This window comes from Mastomys coucha, unplaced genomic scaffold (genome assembly GCF_008632895.1).
Source record: "Mastomys coucha isolate ucsf_1 unplaced genomic scaffold, UCSF_Mcou_1 pScaffold14, whole genome shotgun sequence".
In the NCBI taxonomy this organism is placed as follows: Eukaryota; Metazoa; Chordata; class Mammalia; order Rodentia; family Muridae; genus Mastomys; species Mastomys coucha.
The window spans coordinates 89346004-89366701 of record NW_022196896.1 but is presented as its reverse complement, the minus strand read 5'-3'; the positions used below and the strand labels follow the sequence as shown (position 1 = coordinate 89366701).

The window sequence follows — 20698 nt, the reverse complement described above, 5'->3', positions numbered from 1 at the left end:
CAGAGGCAGGCAGATTTCTGAGTTCGAAGACAGCCTGGTCTACAGAGTGAGTTCCAGGACACAGCCAGGGTCACATAGAAACCTTATCTCAAAAAAAAAAAAGCTTTAAAAAAAATATTCAAAGTCATCCTTGGCTACATAGCAAGTCCAAGGCTAGTCTGGGATACAAGAGAACCTGTCTCCAAAAGAATGTTAACTGTCATGTTACTCTATTACTATTACCTTGAAGTGGGAATGTCAGGAGAACGTCTATAGAGTTAGTAGTCATTGCTCCTTTTTATTTTTGAGACACTCTTTTGAGACCTGAAAGCCCCTGTGTAGCCAAAAGAACTGCAGCAATATTGCTGCCTCGGCCTTCAAATTGCTGGGAGTATAGGCTTGACCCACCAAGTGCGACTGCTAGTATTGTGTTCAGCATTAAGGAGTTCTAGGAATTTACATTTATGAATGAGTTGGCTGCCTTTGAGACGACAGGACCTCCTGATGTAGCCCAGGCTTTCCTCAAACTTGTGGCACTTCTTTCTCACTCGCCTGAGTGCAGGAGCGACAACCCATGTGCACCACCAGGGATAACGGTAGGAACGCCACTTTGGTTTTCGTCTCTTTGGTACCCTCGGTGCCTTCTCCTTTAGTGCCTTTCCCAAGCTAGGTATGTGTTTTACCTCTGAGCTATAGCTCCAGTCCTTTTCAAATGATTTTCTCTAACAGGATCTCACTAGGCCTGGCCTGACATTTAGAACCTTCTTGCCTCATTTCCTGAGGACCTTGGATTACAGAACTAAACCACAGATTCACCCACAAGAGTCTGATCTGTAAAAAAGGATGACTGGGGGCTGGAGAGTTGCTCAATGGAGCACTGGATGCTATAGTAGAGGACTCGGGTTCAGTTCCCAGCACCCACATGACAGCTCACAACTGTCTGTTACTCCAGTTCTGGCAGATCTGACACCTCCTTCTGAGCCTCCAAAGATACCAGACACTCATGTGGCACACATCCGTACTTACAGGCAAAATACCTATACACATAAGATTTAAAACAAGTTTCAAAGAATGAAAGTGGACACTAAGAATCCTGCGGCTATAAAAAAAGTTTAGTTTATTCCATGTGCTCTGTCTGCATGTGTGTGTACATGCCTAAATGACCTCTGAGCTCAGAAGATGGGACTGGTTCCAAGAACTGGAGTTGGGTGACAGTTGTAAGCTGCCATGTGGTTAATGGGGATTGAAATGGGCCCTATGCAACAACAGCAAGGGCTGAGCCATCTCTCTAGTCCCAGAGTGATTTCTAATACAACCAGTGTAAACTTCAGTACTAACATAGAAAGCATTAAATAACTTCCTTTGTGAGGTTGGACAGATGACACAGAAGTTAAGAGCACTGACTGTGCCGGGCGGTGGTGGCACATGCTTTTAATCCCAGCACTTGGGAGGCAGAGGCAGGTGGATTTCTGAGTTCGAGGCCAGCCTGGTCTACAGAGTGAGTTCCAGGACAGCCAGGGCTACAGAGAAACCCTGTCTCGAAAAACCAAAAAAAAAAAAAAGAGCACTGACTGCTCTTCCGAAGGTCCTGAGTTCAATTCCTAGCAACTACATGGTGGCTCACAACCATCTGTAATGAGATCTGACGCCCTCTTCTGGAGTGTCTGAAGACAGCTACAGTGTACTCATATATGTAAAATAATTAAATAAATTTAAAAAAAAGGGAGGGGCCGGGTGGTGGTGGCGCATGCCTTTAATCCCAGCACTGGGGAGCCAGAGGCAGGTGGATTTCTGAGTTCAAGGCCAGCCTGGTCTACAGTGTGAGTTCCAGGACAGCCAGAGTTATACAGAGAAACCCTGTCTCGAAAAAATAACTTCCTTTTGTGTGTGCAGGGGCACACTATATAGCCCAGGCTATCTTTCACATTTGTGAACTTCTGTTCATTTCAGGTATCCGGGCCTACACTGCAAGCCCCGTTACCTACTGATAGCCCCTATTGTTTTACAGACAGGGTCTCCTGTGCTCTAGGCTGGCCTTGGGTCCTCCTGGTCCTTGTCTCCCACTGCACACCACCACAGCTCTCTGCACAGTGTTTTACACCAACTACCTTGTTTCTAGTCAGTTGAAGCAACGAGGGGGAAACTTCACTTTTTTTTAGATTTTTTGAGAGAGGGTTTCTCTGTGTAGTCCTGGCTGTCCTGGAACTCACTCTGTAGACCAGGCTGGCCTCGAACTCAGAAATCTGCCTGCCTCTACCTCCCAAGTGCTGGGATTAAAGGCGTGTCCCACCACTATCCGACAGCTATTTTTGTATTTTAAGTTATGATTTATTACATCTTACTGTCACCAATATTTACTATAGTGCTTTCCAAAGTCAGATCTTTAATAAACATTTACTTAATGAATAAGCAAATAAAAGGTAAAAATGCATTATAGCCAAGAGTATGATGAGAACATTTATTTACTTTTAAATGTTTTTCTTTTGAGATAGGATGTTACTATGTTGCTTAGTTTGACTTTGAAATCTTCAGCTTAAGTGAACCTGTTGTGCTAGCTTCCCAGGTCAGTGCAGCCATCTGCATGCATGATTATACCTGGCTTAGATTTTTAACTTTTTGTATATGGCTTTAAAGATGTAATTCCCAGCCAGGGATGTGTGTAGGGGCTTATAAACCACTCTTTATACAGCAGAGTAGCACCGTGGGGTGGATGAGAATCATTGCTTTTACAGCTGGGGTAAAAATCTGTGTCGCTGGTACAAACATGAAAGAGGACAGACAGATGAGGTTGACAGTTTTCACTGCTGTTGGAGGACAGAATTGCAACCAGTGTCCTGCTGGGGGGAAATTAATCACATTTGCTTTTATTAAGGATTTAGACAAATGTACAAATACAGTTTTTTAAAAGCACCAGGCATAGTTATGGCTAATGTATGTAACTGTAGTACTTGACTCGCTGATGCAAGAGGATTACTGTGAAGTTGAGGCCATCGTGAGTTCCAGTGTAGTCTAGACTAGAGTGAGAACCTGACTTCAAACAAAACACAACATACAAGGTAGGGTTGCTTGGCAGAACGTTTGTCTTGTGTGTATGAAACCCAGAGTCCAGTTTCCAGCACCATATACCCAGGGCATGCCAGCACATGTCTAGTGTATGTGCTCCACTTAGGGGGTGGAAACAGATGACTAGAAAGTCAAGGCATCCCTACAGAGACCCTATTTAAAGGAAAACAAGCAAAAGAACATGGAGCTTATTCTCAGTGTAGAGTGCCTGCTTACCATGTAGGAATCCCTACTTTAATCTACAACACCAAAAAAAAAAAAAAAAAAAAAAAAAAAAAAAAAAGAAGTATTTTCTAAACAGAGCATGATGACACATTGCAAGGTTGAACTTAAAACAGAACAAAACAGCCAGGCAGTGGTGGCGCACGCCTTTAATCCCAGCACTTGGGAGGCAGAAGCAGGTGGATTTCTGAATTCAAGGCCAGCCTGGTCTACAGAGTGAGTTCCTGGACAGCCAGGGCTATACAGAGAAACCCTGCCTCGAAAAACCAATGAATCAATGAACCAACAAACAAACCAAAACAGAACAAAACAGCTTTATGTTGGAGTGATCGGTTATCTCACTAGTCCAAATATGTTCATGTGGGAAGTAGAATAGTTCTCAAGGGTGTCATGCTTTGCCACGGACTGGGTTTCTCGCGGGGTCTCTGTTCCGCGGGACAAGGGATTCTGGCCAGGTGGGCACGGGATTCGGCTTTGACAAACAGACTACACACGGGTGGTGTAAAATCTGAGTGTATTTCTTTAAAAATAACATGAGGCTTTTACAATCATTGCAAAAGAGAAATGAAAAATCTGGCAGCTCAACAGTTGAGGTACCTCTGAGGCTATCTGAAACATACTGGGTCTAAAACAGCAGCTATCTCCTCTGAACTGGTGCTGTATCCCCCGGACCCAAGTGCTCTGGGCCCGGGGGACTGCGAGAGATACATGAATCTGAGTCTTAGCCCATCTAAGTTCTAGTGCTAGTCCTGTATGTGAGCCCAAGTCCTTCTTCTCCCAGTCCTAGTGTTAGACTGAAGTCAGGTAGACAAGCGACCCCCACATCCAAGGTCACCTGACTTCTAAAAGCCAGGTGTAGAGCAGGAAGAAGATGGGTAGAGCCCTCTCTATTGAGGTATTCTTATGCTAATTCTTTGGTTCTTGCTAGAGACAGGCAGAGGAGAATCTCGACCTAACTCTTTCAGCTAATGTCTTAGAGTGAGAGAAACCTTTCAATTACTCTCTAGTACTTAAAACATTAAACTAGGATAGTTGGAAACATTGGTGAAGGTCAGAAAGCAATGTCTGAATTTTCTCTTGCTAGCTGTAAGAAAATGATATCTTGGTGAGTTCTTAGCACACAAGTACGAAGACATATCTGGGCCACCTCTGAGTTTGGGGTGCCAAGTGACAATGCGGAGGCGGGAGACTGACTTTCCTTGAAGTTTACGCCTCAGATACCGCCTTCACGAAAAGTGTGCGTGACAATGCTTATACCTGTGAATAGGCTTGCATGTACATAACTTTTTGTACATGTTAATACATTAAATTTCTTTTTTTTTTTTTTTTTTTTTTTTTTTTTTTTTTTTTTTTATATTTTTTGAGACAGGGTTTCTCTGTTTAGCCCTGGCTGTCCTGGAACTCACTCTGTAGACCAGGCTGGCCTCGAACTCAGAGATCCGCCTGCCTCTGCCTCCCAAGTGCTGGGATTAAAGGCGTGCGCCACCACCGCCCGGCTAATACATTAAATTTCTTAAAATGAAGAAAATGACTGTACTGGCTGGTTTTGTATGTCAACTTGACACAGGCTGGAGTTATCACAGAAGGGAGCTTCAGTTGGGGAAGTGCCTCCATGAGATCCAGCTGTGGGTCATTTTCTCAGTTAGTAATCAAGGGGGTAGGGCCCCTTGCAGGTGGTACCATCTGGGCTGGTAGTCTTGGGTTCTATAAGAGAGCAGGCTGAGTAAGCCAGGGGAAGCAAGCCAGTAAGGAACATCTCTCCGTGGCCTCTGCAGCACCTCCTGCTTCCTGACCTGCCTGAGTTCCAGTCCTGACTTCCTTTGATGATGAACAGCAACATGGAAGTAGAAGCTGAATAGATCCTTTCCTCCCCAATTGCTTCTTGGTCATGATGTTTGTGCAGGAATAGAAACCCTAAGACAATGACCCTGCTGGGCGGTGGTGGTGCACGCCTTTAATCCCAGCACTTGGGAGGCAGAGGCAGGCGGATTTCTGAGTTCGAGGCCAGCCTGGTCTACAGAGTGAGTTCCAGGACAGCCAAGGTTGCACAGAGAAACCCTGTCTTGGAAAAAAACCAAAAGGGGTCGGGGGGGAGAAAATGACCCTGTATTATCCAGGTGGGCCTAAGAAAACCACCTTAGGGCAAGCCATCTAGATCAGAGTCAGAGAGAGACTAGAGAATCTGCTGCTGCTATCTGTCAAGATGAAGATAGGAACGAGGCTGAAGAAAGGCTGTGGATTATCGCTGCTGCCTCTGCGAACAGTGGGGCCTTCCTAAGATCTTTTGTTCTTGTTCCCCTGTTTTGAGATGGAGTCTAACTATGTAGTCTGTCTGGCTAGGACTAGCTGTTGTGTAGACTAGGATAGCCTCCTGCCAAATGCCAGGATAAACTGTGCAGTGGTAGAGCATGCACGGAGGCTGGAGGCCACCACACCTCTTACTAACATCATAATTTTAGCCAAGTAAATACTATTTTGGAGTCTTGTTTTCAGAATGACAATACATTTGTATTGGTTTAGGCCATTAATTAAGCTTGTGGTAATTTAAGCCAGGTGTAGAGACACCTACTTGTAATCTCAGCATTTGGGAGGCTGACAATAGACTGAGCATTAGAGGCAAGCCTGAGGTACAAGACTCCATGACAAAGCAGAACACACATAATTAGCACATAGAAGAAACGAATGTACAGTGAGACCATACAAGAAGAGACACGTATTGTAGAGAAACAGAACATTTGCATAGACACAAGTATCTCCCTCAAAAAACTTAATTATATAAGAACCTCAAGATTAAATAAAAAACGTAATTAGTAGTAAAGTGTAAAGCCCCGAGCTAGAGTGATGGCTCAGTGGTTAAGAGCACCGATTGCTCTTCCAGAGGTCCTGAGTTCAATTTCCAGCAACCACATGGTGGCTCGAAACCATCTGTAATGGGATCTGATGCCCTCTTCTGGTGTGTACTCCTCTTCATAAAATAAATAAATCTTTTTGCTCTAACTAAGCAAAGCCCCTTCTTTTCAGAATGGCCATTATAACTATATAGAAGTTCATCAAGATGTATAGTTTGGGGCTGGGCAGCTGCGTGAGTGGCTTCTTCCAGCCAGCTGTGTGATGTTTGTGACTTAATTAGAATAAAATGGTTTTGCTTAATGTGAGTGTTGGCCTGAGCGGATATTACATGTGTACCATGTACATGCCTGGTGCCGAAGGATGTCAGGAGAGGATGTCAGATCCAATGGAATGGGATTAAAGAGAGTTGAGAGCCACCCACCATCATTATATAGGATGGGAAGGAGTGGGCAACAGGCATTTTACCAACCTCCCTAGTGATAACAATGACCACTAGTTAAAAGGTTGCTTTCTGGATTTCTCCACTACCAAGTTGTTTTTTTCCACTTATGAGTAACAGGTTGGGGTTTTTTTTGTTTTTTGTTTTTTTTAATTAAAACCATGGGGCAGACAGCTCAGTGACTGAGAGCTTGTACTGCTCCTGCAGGGACTCAGATTCAGTTCCCAGCACCAACACTGGATGGCTCACCACCAGGGAGAACAACTCTGAAGGAGACAACATTTTCCCTCCCTCCCTTCCTTCCCATCTTCTTCCTTTCTTCTGAAATGAGGTCTCACATTGTGGTCCCAGTTTGTACTCCAGGCTGGACTCAAATTTGCATCAGTCCTTAACTTCAGGTTTCCTTCTAGGCCGTGGGATTACAGGAATGTGCCACATGCCTAACTTTATGCAACCTTTCAAACTTACGTCTAGAAGCAGAGAAAGTGTGAGGACTGTTTGCAGGGTCAGCCACTGCCTTTGTTGATGGGGTCATGTGGCAACTGCATGGAAATATCTCCTAGTAGCTTAAAGAAATTCTCATCTGCCAGCCTACAAGACAACCATTCAGCATATAACCTCAAGGAATTGACAAGTACCTAACCCAGAGGAGAAGGCTGTCCAGCCCCCAGAGGAACTTTAACATTGTGATTTCCAGGGAGATACCCAAGGCACTCGTAGTTCTGACTACCAGAAGCTGAGATAATAAATGGGTGTTGCTTTCAGAAGCTAAATCTGTGGTAACTTGTTATGGAAGTGATAAAGAATGATACAATTATTAATAAATAATACATTGACATCGCCTACAGGACATTATATCTGAGATTCTTGCAAAAAATATACCAGCCCTCATCTAATCATGAAAACAAACAAAAAAACACTGGAAAAAAACCAAAGAAAGAGACATCCTACGAAATTAAGAGCAGTACTCTTCCAGAGTGATGAGGTCAGCAAAGACAGGAAGACTGAGTAACTGGGAAAGCACAGAGTGTGAAACTGAGGAGCTCTGAGGACAGACTGCTCACAAAATACAGGAACAGACCAGTTACATCTTCCTAGCATTGGGAGAGGCAGTGTAACTTAAACAATCCATCTGCTAGAATTTGTTATTTTCCGGTTTTATTACCTTTTAAACTTCCGTGTGCCTGTGTGTGTGTGTGTGTGTGTGTGTGTGTGTATGTGTACACTGTGGCACACAAGTCGAAGTCAGATGACAATTTTCAGGAGGAGTTGGTTTTCTTTCTGCCATATGGATTCCAGGTATTAAACTCAGGTGGTCAGGCTTGGTGGCAGGTGTCTTTACCTGCTGAGCCATTTTGCTGGTCCTTCCAGGTCTGAAGAACCTCTACATGGTGCTGGGAACCGAACTTAGACTCTTAACCACTGAGCCGTCTCTCCAGCCCAGAGCTAGATGACGGCTTCTTGCTTTGTTTCAAAAATAAACAGTGAGTATGTATGAATTGTATAAGAAACGTATACATGCTCTTTATCCTTGTTTCCTGACACAAAGCCTCTTAGTCCTGCATTAACTTCCAGATGACAGATGTGTGTGCCTCCTGTGCTGATATTTGGTCATTGTCCCTGGTCCACAGAGTTCTGAAAGCTCTTGGCATTCCTGGGTCAAAAGACTATCTTCCTGGGCTGGTGAGATGGCTCAGTGGTTAAGAGCACCAACTGCTCTTCTGAAGATCCTGAGTTCAAATCCCAGCAACCACATGGTGGCTCACAGCCACCCATAATGAGATCTGACACCCTCTTCTGGAGTGTCTGAGGACAGCTACAGTGTACTTACATATAATAAATACATCTTTAAAAAAAAAAAAAAAGACTATCTTCCTAATGAGAGACTCTTGACCTGCCCCCAAACAGCTTGGGAATAAGTGGAAACTAGAAACATCAAACCTTGATCAGAGGCCTGAAAACCTTCCTCACCATGGCCCCAGGGAAGGAAGAGGGGCAGGAGACGGAGTTAATAATTAAGCATGTCTATGTGCCTGACCATCAGTATTCCACATGCCAGGGTATGGAAGCTTCCAGGATGGAGGACACACATCTGAGCTCAGAGGGCAATGTGTCCAGAGAGGCCACCGAAACCCTGTGCCTGTCCAGCACCTCCGCAGTGTCCTGGCCATCTTGCTCTTCCATTTGGGTGTTCCAGGGTTAGACTCTGGAATAAACCAGGAGTGTTGCTGTTTCTGTGATCGGTTCTAGCAACTAGAGGTTGTAGGACAACCTGACTTTGGCTACATGGGATGGAAGTGGGGGTAGCCTGAGGACCTGATGCTTGGGACTAGCACCCGAAGTGAGGGTTGTCTTATGAGACTGAGTCACTAAACCTATGGGGTCTGATGATAACTCTTGGTAACTGGTGTCGCAGTGTCACTTTTGGTTGAGCTCTGGGACACTCTGTTATATCCAGAGTTGGGAGAGCTAGTTGAAATGAGAAAGCCCCACAACATGCCCAGAATGCATACATGCTCAGTTTCTGTCTCTCTTCCTCTCCCTCCCTTTTTTCCCTTCTCCCTCTCTCTACTCTCTGGGCCTTGTTCTATTGCCAAGACAGACTTCAAACTCTTGAGCTGTAGTGATTTGTTGCTTCTGTCTGTAGAACATTTGGGATTACAGACAGACAAGCATGTGTCAGTATGACCAATGGGATTAGAAATATTGTTTGGGCAAAGAGCTCAGCAAACAGAGCGATAAGTACACAAAACTATTCCTCACTGCTTAAAGGAGTCTTCTACGTTCTCTTATTGCTCTTGTGGAGGACCCAGTTCCTTTCCCAGCACCCACACTTCGGCTTACAACTACTCTAACTGCAGCCAGGATCCAGCACCAGCACCTTCTGGCTTCTGAGGGCACCTGCATTTACATACATGTAGATAAAACACTTGGACACAGAAAATACATCTTTAAAGAATCTTGGGCTGGAGAGATGGCTCAGCGGTTACGAGTGCTGACTGCTCTTCCAAAGGCCCTGAGTTCAAATCAGCAACCCCATGGTGGCTCACAACCATCCATAATGAGGTCTTCTGGGGTGTCTGAAGACAGCTACAGTGTACTTACATATAATAAATAAATAAATCTAAAAACAAAAAAAAAACAAACCAAGAATCTTAATTTTTCTCATTTCAGCTAAGATATTCTCAAAGCAAAAGAGAATAGTAGCATACTACTCCAGCAGAAAATAAAGATTTCATATTGGAATACATATGTACTCTATATATTTTGTACACACACATATGTATTTGATCTGAAGAACACAGAAACTTCCTTCTAACAGTAGCAACAAAAAGACAAATGGCCCTTGAGAACAGTTACACAGTGTTTCTTAGAATGGGACCCACCATTCTACTTCCCTTCTCCCAAGCCCAACCCCACATGGTTTGGAACAGTTTCTGTGTGTGTCTGGCAATGACCTTGAACTTTGGATCTTCTTGCCTTTAGCTGCTGGGATTATCAGTGCAAACCGCTACACCCTGTTTATACAGTGCTGGGGATTGAACCTGGGGCTTTATGCATGCTAGGTAAACACACTACCAGACGAGTACATCCTCAGCCTTACTTACTTTGACATGAAGTTACACTGTGTTGACCAGGCTGGTCTTGAACTTCTGAACTCACAGTATTAGCCTGCCTTAGCCTCTTTCATACTGGGAGATGAGTGTGCACTGCCATGGCTGCCATGAACTGTTTTCTTAGTTTCTCTCAGGGGTAGACACACTTACTTGTGACAACTTATCTGACCACTAATACCTACTGTTGTATAAAGCACTCAGACTTATTACTCTTAAATTTAATTATTTATATTTTATGAGTATGGGTGGTTTTCATACATGTATGTCTGTGTACCACATGCTTGCCTGGTATCCACAGAGGCCAGAAGAGGGTGTTGGATCCCTTGGAACTGGAGTTATAGATGGTTGTTAGACACTGTGTGAGTGCTTGGAATTGAACCCACGTCCTTTGGTGTGCTCTTAACTGCTGGGCCACCTCTCCAGTCCTGCTCCTGGGCACAGTGGTACTTGCTTGCTTCTGATTCCAGTGTTAGTCAAGTTAAGTTGGGAGAGTTACTGTGATTTTTGCAGCCTGCATGGAGTACACAGTATCAGGCTACCCAGAGCCATATAGTGTGATAATCTTGTCTCAAAACCAGAAACAAATTAATAAATTTTAAGAAACAGTTCTCTCTACCTCCTCAATACAGACACAGTGGCTACCACTTGGCTCCAGGCTGGCCCAACGGGCTTCTCTGAGGTTGATGTTAACATCGTCCTGGGCAGGGCAACAGGAAGCACCTGTGTGTCCTACCACAAACGGAGGTGACCCATTGTTACGACATTTGAAGGATAAATTCTGTTGGTAGTGAATTACATAATTGCTCCTAATACATTTAGACTAGACATACATTTCTGTGGAAACAGAAATGGTTTAAGACTATGGGAAGACTTACTTTTAATTTCCTAGTTGAAAGGTTGGGTCCCCATCATATGTTGTCGTCTGCCACCCCCAAACACTCAATGATTTATAGGAAATTTGTATAATGAAAGACAGTCTTACAAAATTTTTGTTATATTACAAAGCCATCTATAGTAAAAGCAAAACTCAGGAAAAAAAAAAAGAAAAACTTTCCCTTTAAATCAAATTACACTTGGGCCAATATTTAAAATAATCTATGTATGACTGGGGCTGGCTGTGTGAAAAGTGCTCTGGTTGGGGCTGGGGAGATAGCTCAATTGGGAACAGCAAAGTTCTCATCTAATAGACATAAAGCCCTGGGTCCTATCATCAGTTCTGCATAAACTGGGTATGTTGGCTCATGCCTTCAATGCCAGTATTCTATACATGGAGGTGAAAGGATTAAATGTTCAAAGCTAACTTTGGCTACAAAGAGAGTTCTAGGCCATCACGGGCTATCTGAGCCTGTCTCAAAATAAAGCAAAAACAACATAAACAAAAAACCCCTGACACTTTTTGTTTCTCCTGCCCTCTCTCCAGCACTTCCTTCTTTCTTTCTTATACATTTCTCTTTAGATACAAGCATTATTTTTGATTCATAGGTAAATAATGTTTAGAATCTTCTTTCATGGACTTTAGTATCAACCCAGTTGTGTTTGGACTTCCTTTGAAGTGCCAAATACCAGAAAGAAACAATTGAAAGTGGGGCAGACTTATTTTGGCTCACTGTTTCAGAGTTTCTAGGCCATAGTGAGGCAGAGCATCATGGTAGATGGGTGGACAAGAGTAAAGCTACTTACACCAAGCAACCAGGAAGCAGGAACCTAGAAGCACAGCTGGGGAAAAGACACATTCCTCAAAAGGCACACCATCAGTGGCCCACTTCTTCCAACCAGAACTCAATAATGTGATCAGATTATGAACTATCAGTGGATCAATCTATCTACAAAGCCAGAACCCTTATCATCTAATCACTTCCTACAAGGTCATCAGTGGGCAAAAAAGCCCAGTGTATGTGATAGGGTGTGGCATTTCATAGTCAAACCACAACACCTAGTTAATTTGGTTTTCCACAAGAAAAGCTTGCGGGCTGGCGAGATGGCTCAGCAAGTAAGAGCACTAACTGCTCTTCCGAAGGTCCTGAGTTTGGATCCCAGCAACCACATGGTGGTGTACAACCACCCATAATGGGATCGGATGCTCTCTTCTGGTGCTGTCTGAAGACAGCTACAGTGTACCTATTTATGATAATAAATAAATCTCTGGGCTGGAGCAAACAGGGACTGAGCAAGCAGGGTTGACCAGAGCGAGTGGGGCTGACTGGAGTGAGCAGAGGTCCTAAAAATTCAATTCCCAACAACCATATGAAGGCTCACAACCATCTGTACAGCTACAGTGTACCCATATACATAAAATAAATAAATAAATCTTTAAAAAAAGAAAAGCCCCTGCATTGCTGTTTTTTTTTTTTTCTCCAATGATTCCAATGCATCTTGTCAGCTCCTTCATGTCTACGAAGCAGGGTGACCTTAACAGCGTGGGCACACTACATTTTGATGGGATGTTCTAGGTGGGGACATATCCTGATTTGTCAACAAGTTCCCATAGATGTATTTAGTGCTGCCAGCAACTCTGTGTGTGTGTGTGTGTGTGTGTGTGTGTGTCTGTCTGTCTGTCTGTTTACCTATCTCATGTATGGCAATGCCACACATTTCATCCTTATCAAGCAGCATTTCATGTCACGTTTTGTTTTGTTCTGTTTTTTGAGACAGGGTTTCTCTGTATAGCCCTGGCTGTCCTGGAACTCACTCTGTAGACCAGGCTGGCCTCGAACTCAGAAATCCACCTGTCTCTGTCTCCCAAGTGCTGGGATTAAAGGCGTGTGCCACCACTGCTGGGCCTCACTTTTTTTGACCCAGTCCAGAAGCACACCCAGACACACTATGTTAATGCCTTTTTTTTTTTTTTACACTAGTGCTGGGGATGAAACTCTAGGCCTTAGGTATGCTGGGTACCGCTCTGCTCTGTCACCTTAAGACAGAGATGAAGGCACAAGAGGCAGTAGAGCAGCAGGCAAACAGAAGGCTGAGTAAAGCTTAGGGGCATTTTACTTGCTCTTGTCTCTTTTCTTTCTTATTCTGGTTAGAGAAGAATTGTTCATTATTGTGAGGCACGAGTAGCACGGTGTACACGTGAGGGTCAGAGGGCAGCTTTGTGGAGTCAGATCTCTCCTACCACCTTTATGTGGGGGCCAGGGACTGAACCCAGATTGCCAGGATTGTGCAGCAAGTGTCTGTCTCTGCTGAGCCAAGCCAGACGTGATGGCTAATGAATGCCTGTAATCATAACACTTAGGAGTCTGGGACTGAAGGATTGCCACAGTTTTCAGGCCAGTCTGGTTTACAGAGTTAATTCCAGGCTAGTCTGAGACCTTGTCTCTCTTACTAGAGCAAAACAAAACAGAATAAAACAAAACACAAATATCTATAATATCATGTGACACTTAGGAGCTGCACTGCATACAGAATGAAGGTGAATGGTCTAATTTGAGTCACTGAGGTTTCCCTTTCTTCTATACTGTAATGGTTTCTGTCTTTGACAGTCTCCTCTGAGCTATGATTACAGTTAATCTTCATTTTATCCGCAGGAGTGGATTTACCCTATTTCCCCTTAGTATTGAACTCTGGCCATCTATCAAAATGGCGTGATGGGGACTCTGGAGCACACAAGTCTAAACTTATTAGTGGCTGTGTTCCACAACATCTCTAAATTACTTGTCTGGAACCTGGAATTTATTTTCCCATGGAAATAGTGGTTACATTCCCAGCGGGTCTACAAAAGCTTGTTTAGCCAGAAATGTCACAGAAATGAACAGTGTCACCTTTCTGCTAACCCCTGCTTATTATCCAGAGGTCTCAATGGATTTTCTCTCCTTACTACAATATTTAACTAACCATCACTTTGGGGACACTTTTTTTTCCTCCTTATAAATTACAGAAAAGATTGACTATCATTGCTAATTCTATCTAAATTCAATCTTTAATCATGCTTTGAAGCTTTAATAAAAAAAAAAAACCAACTAAACAAACAAAAAAACCACCTAATGATCACTTAAGACGTGACTTCTGGTAGAGAGTTATTTTCTTAACATCAGGAGAAGTAATGTCCCCCAGTGTGACACTGTCACATTCTCTGTCTATAGCTTGAAAAGGGGCTGCTCTCAGCCTGTCCACTGACCACCTAGTTCTAGAAGGGGACATTAAGACAAACAATCCAGCAGCCGGCTCAGCGACTCTCACACTCCTCTCTTACTTAGCATAAGATCAGGTAACATTCTCAGGTCTGAGTGGTCTTGGATAAGTGTTAGAATTCAGATTATATTTTGACTACATTTGAATCAGATATATCTATCTACCTACCTACCTACCTACCTACCTACCTAGAGTGAGGGTTTGTTTCACTAAGTACTCCTGTATATAAACCAGGCTGGCCATGAACTTGAAGAGATCAGTCTGCCTCTGCCTACCCAGTTGCTGGGATTAAAGGTGTGTGCCACCATGCCTACCTTAAACTTGTATATTTTTTTTTTACAGAAATTTCACACTGAAATAATCTAAAGCTATCTATCACAAGTCTGCTCTATTCAGTGCTTACCTCAGGAATAGTTTCTTGCAAGACTCAATAACCACAATAAAACCCAAATCTTTGTTTTGGGTAGAAACACTATCAATGGCTGGTTCTAAAACAGAAAGACTTAGAGTGAAAGTGTCTATGGTCATGTTAATGTAGAACTTAGGCACACACCTATCTGCCCTGTATTCACCTCAGGGCTTTTGAGATCAGCTTCCTAGGCTGGGGTGCAGTGGATACTGATAGGCAAGCTCTCCCCTGCAGCCATGGGAGATTACCACATACAGCCTGAACTTAGTGTGGACTCCAGGTTTGTGTGGTACACCACAGCAGCCAGCACGGGGCTTGGCATATATGCTGCCCAGTCTCAGTAACTGCAACTTTGTGCTTGGATGATACCCATCCATCCATTGAACCAAGGTCACTGGAGCTGTCCATCCTCCTGCCTCAGCCTCCTACTACTGAGAGCACAGGCTCAGTATGGAGTTTGGTATGGAGTTTGCTTTTAGAAGTGTTCAAATATGCTGGATTCGGTACTTCCCATTGGGAAGGTGGGGGGGGGGGGAAAGAGTCCAGACCAGACATCTGGTCAACCAAGGCAGATACAGGAGGGTCAGCTACATATAGATTAAGGCTAGCCTAGGATTCTTGAGACCCTATCTCAAGAAAGAAAACAGCACAAACACCCCCCAAAACAAGCTCCCGCAAAACAAAAATCTTAGTAAACCCAGAAAACAATTTCTATTATCAGTGGTTTCTTTCTTTAAAGAAAAAAAAAATGATGACTTTGTCGGCAACTATTTGCCAAGAATGGCTTTTTTACTTACAGACAAATTCTAATACATTAATCATACATGAATCTTTTACTTTAAATCCACAAGTCTAAATAAGATTTTTTTAATTAATTTTTTAGTTAGCATACAAAATAATGGGTATTCTTACATTTCCATACATATTTATCACTGTTTAAAAGAGACCTTTTAAGGACAGAGTATAGTTATCATTTTCTTAATAACTTCACTACTATATTCACATTGAAGTACCCCATTTTCACAATACTAAAACCACTAGTGGCACAAGGTAGATCTAACAAGATGTCATGGTGCATATAATTATAACACTTCAGAGGCTATGGCAGAAGGATTATGAATTCAAGACTACTTTTGGCCACCTAGGGAGTTCAAGGTCAGCCTGGACACCAGAGAAGATGCTTCCTCAAAAAAAAGGGGGGAGGGGGGATATAATAGTATATACCTTTAATTCCAGCACCCAGGAGGTAGAAGCAAGGGGATCTTTGTGAATTCAAGGCTATCCTGGTCTACATAATGAGTTCCAGACCAGCCAGGGTTACATAGTAGGACTGACTCAAGTCAAACGAAACCAGAAGAGAGACTAAAATAACACATACATTAAAATGTCTAGCTGGTCAGTGGCAAGGGTGGTGGTTGGGTGGCACTCACCTTTAAGAAGCCCAGGCCCTGGAAGGCAGAGGTAAGATGGAGCTCTGAGTTCGAGGCCAGCCTGGTCTACAGAGTAAGTGCCAGGAGAGCCTGGGCTACACAGAGAAATCCTGTCTCACCCTCTATACTCCCCCTCAAACCCTAAAAAGGATTAACTTTAATGGAAATGCAGCTTCAGCTCTTGCGAGGTAAGGAGCACATGAGGAGAAACATGCGGCCAGCATGCATGCTTTCCAGATCTGCCGTGACCTGTGATGGGCACTGACTTTCCTGTCCAAGTGGGACAGAACAAATACTGGGCGTCTGGGTGGTGTGGTATGACTGGCACTCGAGAGACAGGAGAAGGCTATGATATGAGTTCCATGCTAGCCTGAACCACATACTGAGTCTAGGGCCAGCTTGGGTTATACAGCAAGATCTTTTCTCCAAACCAAATCAAAACCAAAAATGTAAATATCACATAGCCTCACAAGTAAGGTTTCCAAGGTGAGAGAAACTAGTTAATTTTAATGCCTATGTTTTTTCCCATCAATGAAGGAGGAAAAACTCACAGAACGTTTTATATTCAAATTTAGATGATAAAGCTACTCAGACAAATAGTACCTGGATTCATCTTAAGGTTATAACTTAGGAATAGGCATTTGTTTTCAAGACATACAGTTTCTCTCTATAGCCCTGGCTGTCCTGGAACTCACTCTGTAGACCAGGCTGGCCTCAAACTCAGAAATCCGCCTGCCTCTGCCTCCCAAGTGCTGGGATTAAAGGAGCCCGCCACCCTCTCCCCTAGAAATAGGCATTTTAAACATTAATTACTCCTAAAATGCTTTGCAATGGATTTTAAATGAACATTCCTCATTCCCTTGCAGCATACAAAAAGCCTGGCTAGTTCCTACTTCTTCTGATGCCTCTGCCAGCAATTTTCCACTGCAGTTCCATCCGAGGACGTGGAGGTCTGCAGCAGTACCTGGCTGTCTCCCGTGTGCACTGCAGTTTCACTTTGATCCTGTTTATGTGCTAAAGTTAAGTGGGGATGGGGAGGGGGCTCTGGGGCTGGAGAGATGGCTCAGTGGTTAAGTGGTCCTCTGCTTTTCTAGAGGACCCAACTTCAAGTCCCACATGACAATTCACAACTGTCTGTAACTCCAGTTCCCGGAGATCCAAAACCCTCACACAGACACACATGCAGGCAAAACACCAATGCACATAAAATAAAAAATCATTTTAAAAAAAAAGTAAACCTATGACATTTTAAATAAACCTATGCAATGTATAAAGTTGCTCAACAGGCTGACAGTACACTGTAAGTTTTTAACATTTTAACACTAGGGGAAAGAAACCCCTCAATTCTGTGTTCCAAGAAGCAGACAGCAATATTTGCAATGCACCAAAGATCTAAACATTAAATAGTCTGTGCAAACGAAAAGAAAATGACAGAAGTGGAATTCTGGATATTATCCTTAATAAATAATTTTACTTGAAGAAAATCCAACGCATCTTTCAATCTGTTGCTAGGTTTACAGGAGTCATCTTTCTTCTTGGGCTGATAGATTAACAGGCTTGCTCAGCTGTACTGAGGGTTTAAATACACAGTACTTCTATTTGCACCGTGAAAAATAAACAGCTGTATTATGCCTTTCTGGGCAGTCAATAGGTTTTACTTACATTGCTGTGAGAGAAGACAAAAGCCATCTCTTTACAATTGATTCGCGGCCCAGCCTCAGTTCCTCAGATACCAAAACCACACAATCTTAACTCCAACACACAAAACCCTAAGTACGAATACATACAACATAAATGAGCATTAAATAAAGACAATACCGTGACCTCTAAGTCTCTGAAGTGCCAATTTACAGACTGGCCACCAGATACAGAACTTGGACCTGTCGTAGAGAAAAATCATTATTAACCTGAAAAAAAAAAAAAAAAGTAGGCTGCCACTGTCACCCTCATGGAAAAAGTTAACATGGGAAACAATAATATCGTAAAACCTGTGTCTTGTAAAGATTTCTTTCCTTCAGAAGGCGTAGAAACATTCCCCACCACGGAGCACATGACCTCGTTTCTGTTTCTTCTCTACTTTTCCTCCAGTACGGACTTTTTCCAGAGATGAGAGGTAGAAATTTGTACTTTATCCGGAGCCGGTGCACTTCTCCCTTTGGCCCCTCTCTCCTCTGCCTCCAAGATGGTAGGAAAGTTGTCGTTTCGGAGGGCAGAGGAACTGCTCTGTGGTGTTATGTCCTCGCAGTGCCTGTAGTGGTGCTGTAGGAGGCTGCTGCCTCTTCTAGTGCAGGCGGGCAGCCCTGCCTTCTTGGCTGGAGAGTATATTCAGGGATTTCCCCTTAATGATCGCCGACCCTGGGAGCACTTTTTAGTTTCCAAAATAAAAATATGATCCTCACCCCCCTTGCTAGACAGGGAAAGACTCTTGCTGAAGTCCAGGGAGGGAGCAGTATCAGTCGAGCTTCCTAAGTCCACTGCCAGCGCCTCTCTGATCTGTCAGCCTAGTCGAGGGAGGGGGGGTGGAGGGGGAGGAAGGAGGAAAAAAAAAATTAAAAAAAAAAAAAAAGCAGCTGAAAGGTAAGCAGAGGCGGCCCCAGGCCCGGCCCACATCCCCGGGCTCCCGTAGGGCGGCGGGCTGGGCCGCGCAGGCAGGGCGGGCGGCGAGCGCGCTTACGTGAGGCCGGGGATTCGCCGGCCCACGCCAGGCCGCGGGCGGAGAATGAAAGGGTGAGTGGGGCCGGCGCTGGGGCGGCGGGGGTTGGGGCCCCGGGGGCCTCCGGGACGCCCGCGGGCAGCGACGGCGGGGGTTCCGGCGTCGGACTGAGCGCGGCGAGCGACGCGGCCTGCGCGGGCCGGGCCCCGGGAGTGCTGCGGAAGGGGGGCGCCCTAGGCCTCGGGCCCCGCGGCGGCCGCGCCCTGCCCCCGCGCCACAGGCCTCCCGCGCCCCTGGGGACCCCGGGGGCCTCGGGGCGGGCGGGCGGGCTGCATCCTGCGCCGGCCCCAGGCTCTCCCCCGGGACGGAAAGCTGGGCGGCCGGGACCCGGGCGGCGGGGCCTTGGAGTGGGGACTGTGCGGCGGCAGCACCCCGTCCCCGGGCATCGCGCTGACGGGGCCCCCCGGATTCCGGTAACTGTTGGGTTTATTTATCCCCCCCCCCTCCATCCCCCGCTCCACGGCGCTACGGGCGGCCTGGCCGGGGCGGGGCGGGCGGCCTGGCGGGCGTGGGGTGGAGGGGCGGCGAGGAGTCAGGTGCAGCCGCGGCCCGGAAAGTTTCCTTTTAGGCCCAAATCGGGGGCTGCCTTCTCTCCCGGGAGCGCCGGTCCTAGCGCCCGGGACCCCCGAGGGCGTGGGGGAGAGCACTCGGCTGGCTCGAAACTCTTTGCCAGTTCCTGTCCGTTTCAAGGTACTCCGCCCCTGCACCCCTCGCCCGCGCCCCACCCCACTCCCCGAGATCCCCGGCGGGGCTGCCAACTCCAGCCCATTCCCCAAGAGCTCCGGGCCCGGGGAGAAGCCATCTCTTCCGGTTTGGAAAAGTTTTCAAGGGATTTTTCTTAGCTTTATTAGTTAGTGACGGGGCTTTCGAAGGTGGGAAGGGAAGGAGGTAAATTCAGGTGCTGTTTCTATTGCCAAGTCTGTGTCCATCGGCCTCTCCTCCTCCTTTTTTTTCCCCTCTCTTTTAAAAATCCGGTACCCCACCAAAGAGCTGTGTGTGGGGGTGCTACTTGTGCATTTGTTACCCCCACCTTTTCTCCCGGACTCCTTTGGGTCCTCAGTCTCCCTCTCTGGACAGCTCCGGCAGGAAGGAAGGTAGTAAGTAGAGAGCAGAGAGCAAACTGTCACGGAGAGGGGCAGTCCCCTGCCCTCGGTGGTAGGACTTTACCCCTCTTAGTTGGTCACTTGTCCGGTTAGAACCGACTCAGAAACTGAAGCCATGGGGGAGACCTCGGCTGACAACACGGAGTTCGAGCATTCAACACTGGGAGGAAGGAACTGGAGGGCTGGGCGGCTTGTGAAGTAAGGTCTACCTGTAGTTTACAGAGCAATGACTGATTTGTTCTGAGACTATTTAGGTTTATGTCATGTCCTTAGGTGTCACTCTAGGATAGAAACCTGGGGTTTTATGGAAACTTAAAAGTGATTATTGCTCCAGCTGGGGGTGGGGTTGGGGGGTGTCTCTGGAGGAGCCCTGGGAACTGAACATAGTTTGGCTTTGGCCTACCCTGTAAACGAACTCGATTTTGGGGTTCTGTTTTGGTGCCATCAGCTCTGAAACTTTTTTTTTCCCCTCTCCTTTTTCTTTCGTGTAGTAGTAAACTTAAAGTTTCCAAATCAAGGGTCTACAACTGACTTCACCTGGGTGTTGTTTTATGTTGAAATTGCAATGTGGCCCTGCCACCCTCAGCCCCAGGGTGGGCATGTGTGGAGAGTTCATTTGACTTCTTTTATTAGTTATTCTCCCCTGCCCCACTTCCCTCAGAGCTTAGGGCTCTGTGTGTAAGTGTGTGTGCGTGTGCACGCGCGTGCTCGTGTGCATGTGCATGCATGCATGCCCCGGTGC

General features: G+C 45.4%; 1 protein-coding gene across 6 annotated transcripts in view; it reads left to right on the top strand.

Moving 5' to 3' along the window:
* The first annotated feature begins 18724 nt into the window (after positions 1-18724).
* Positions 18725-20698, top strand: part of Ino80d (INO80 complex subunit D) — a 64676-nt gene continuing 62702 nt past the window's right edge. For 2 of the 6 annotated variants that reach the window (XM_031367708.1, XM_031367703.1), the window contains exon 1: positions 18725-18867. The gene's annotated coding sequence lies outside the window, so the exon portion shown is untranslated. Of the gene's footprint in view, positions 18868-19034; positions 19267-19404; positions 19544-19701; positions 20155-20698 lie in introns of those variants that run through there. The other 4 variants (XM_031367707.1, XM_031367704.1, XM_031367705.1 and 1 more) reach the window with 4 other exon arrangements.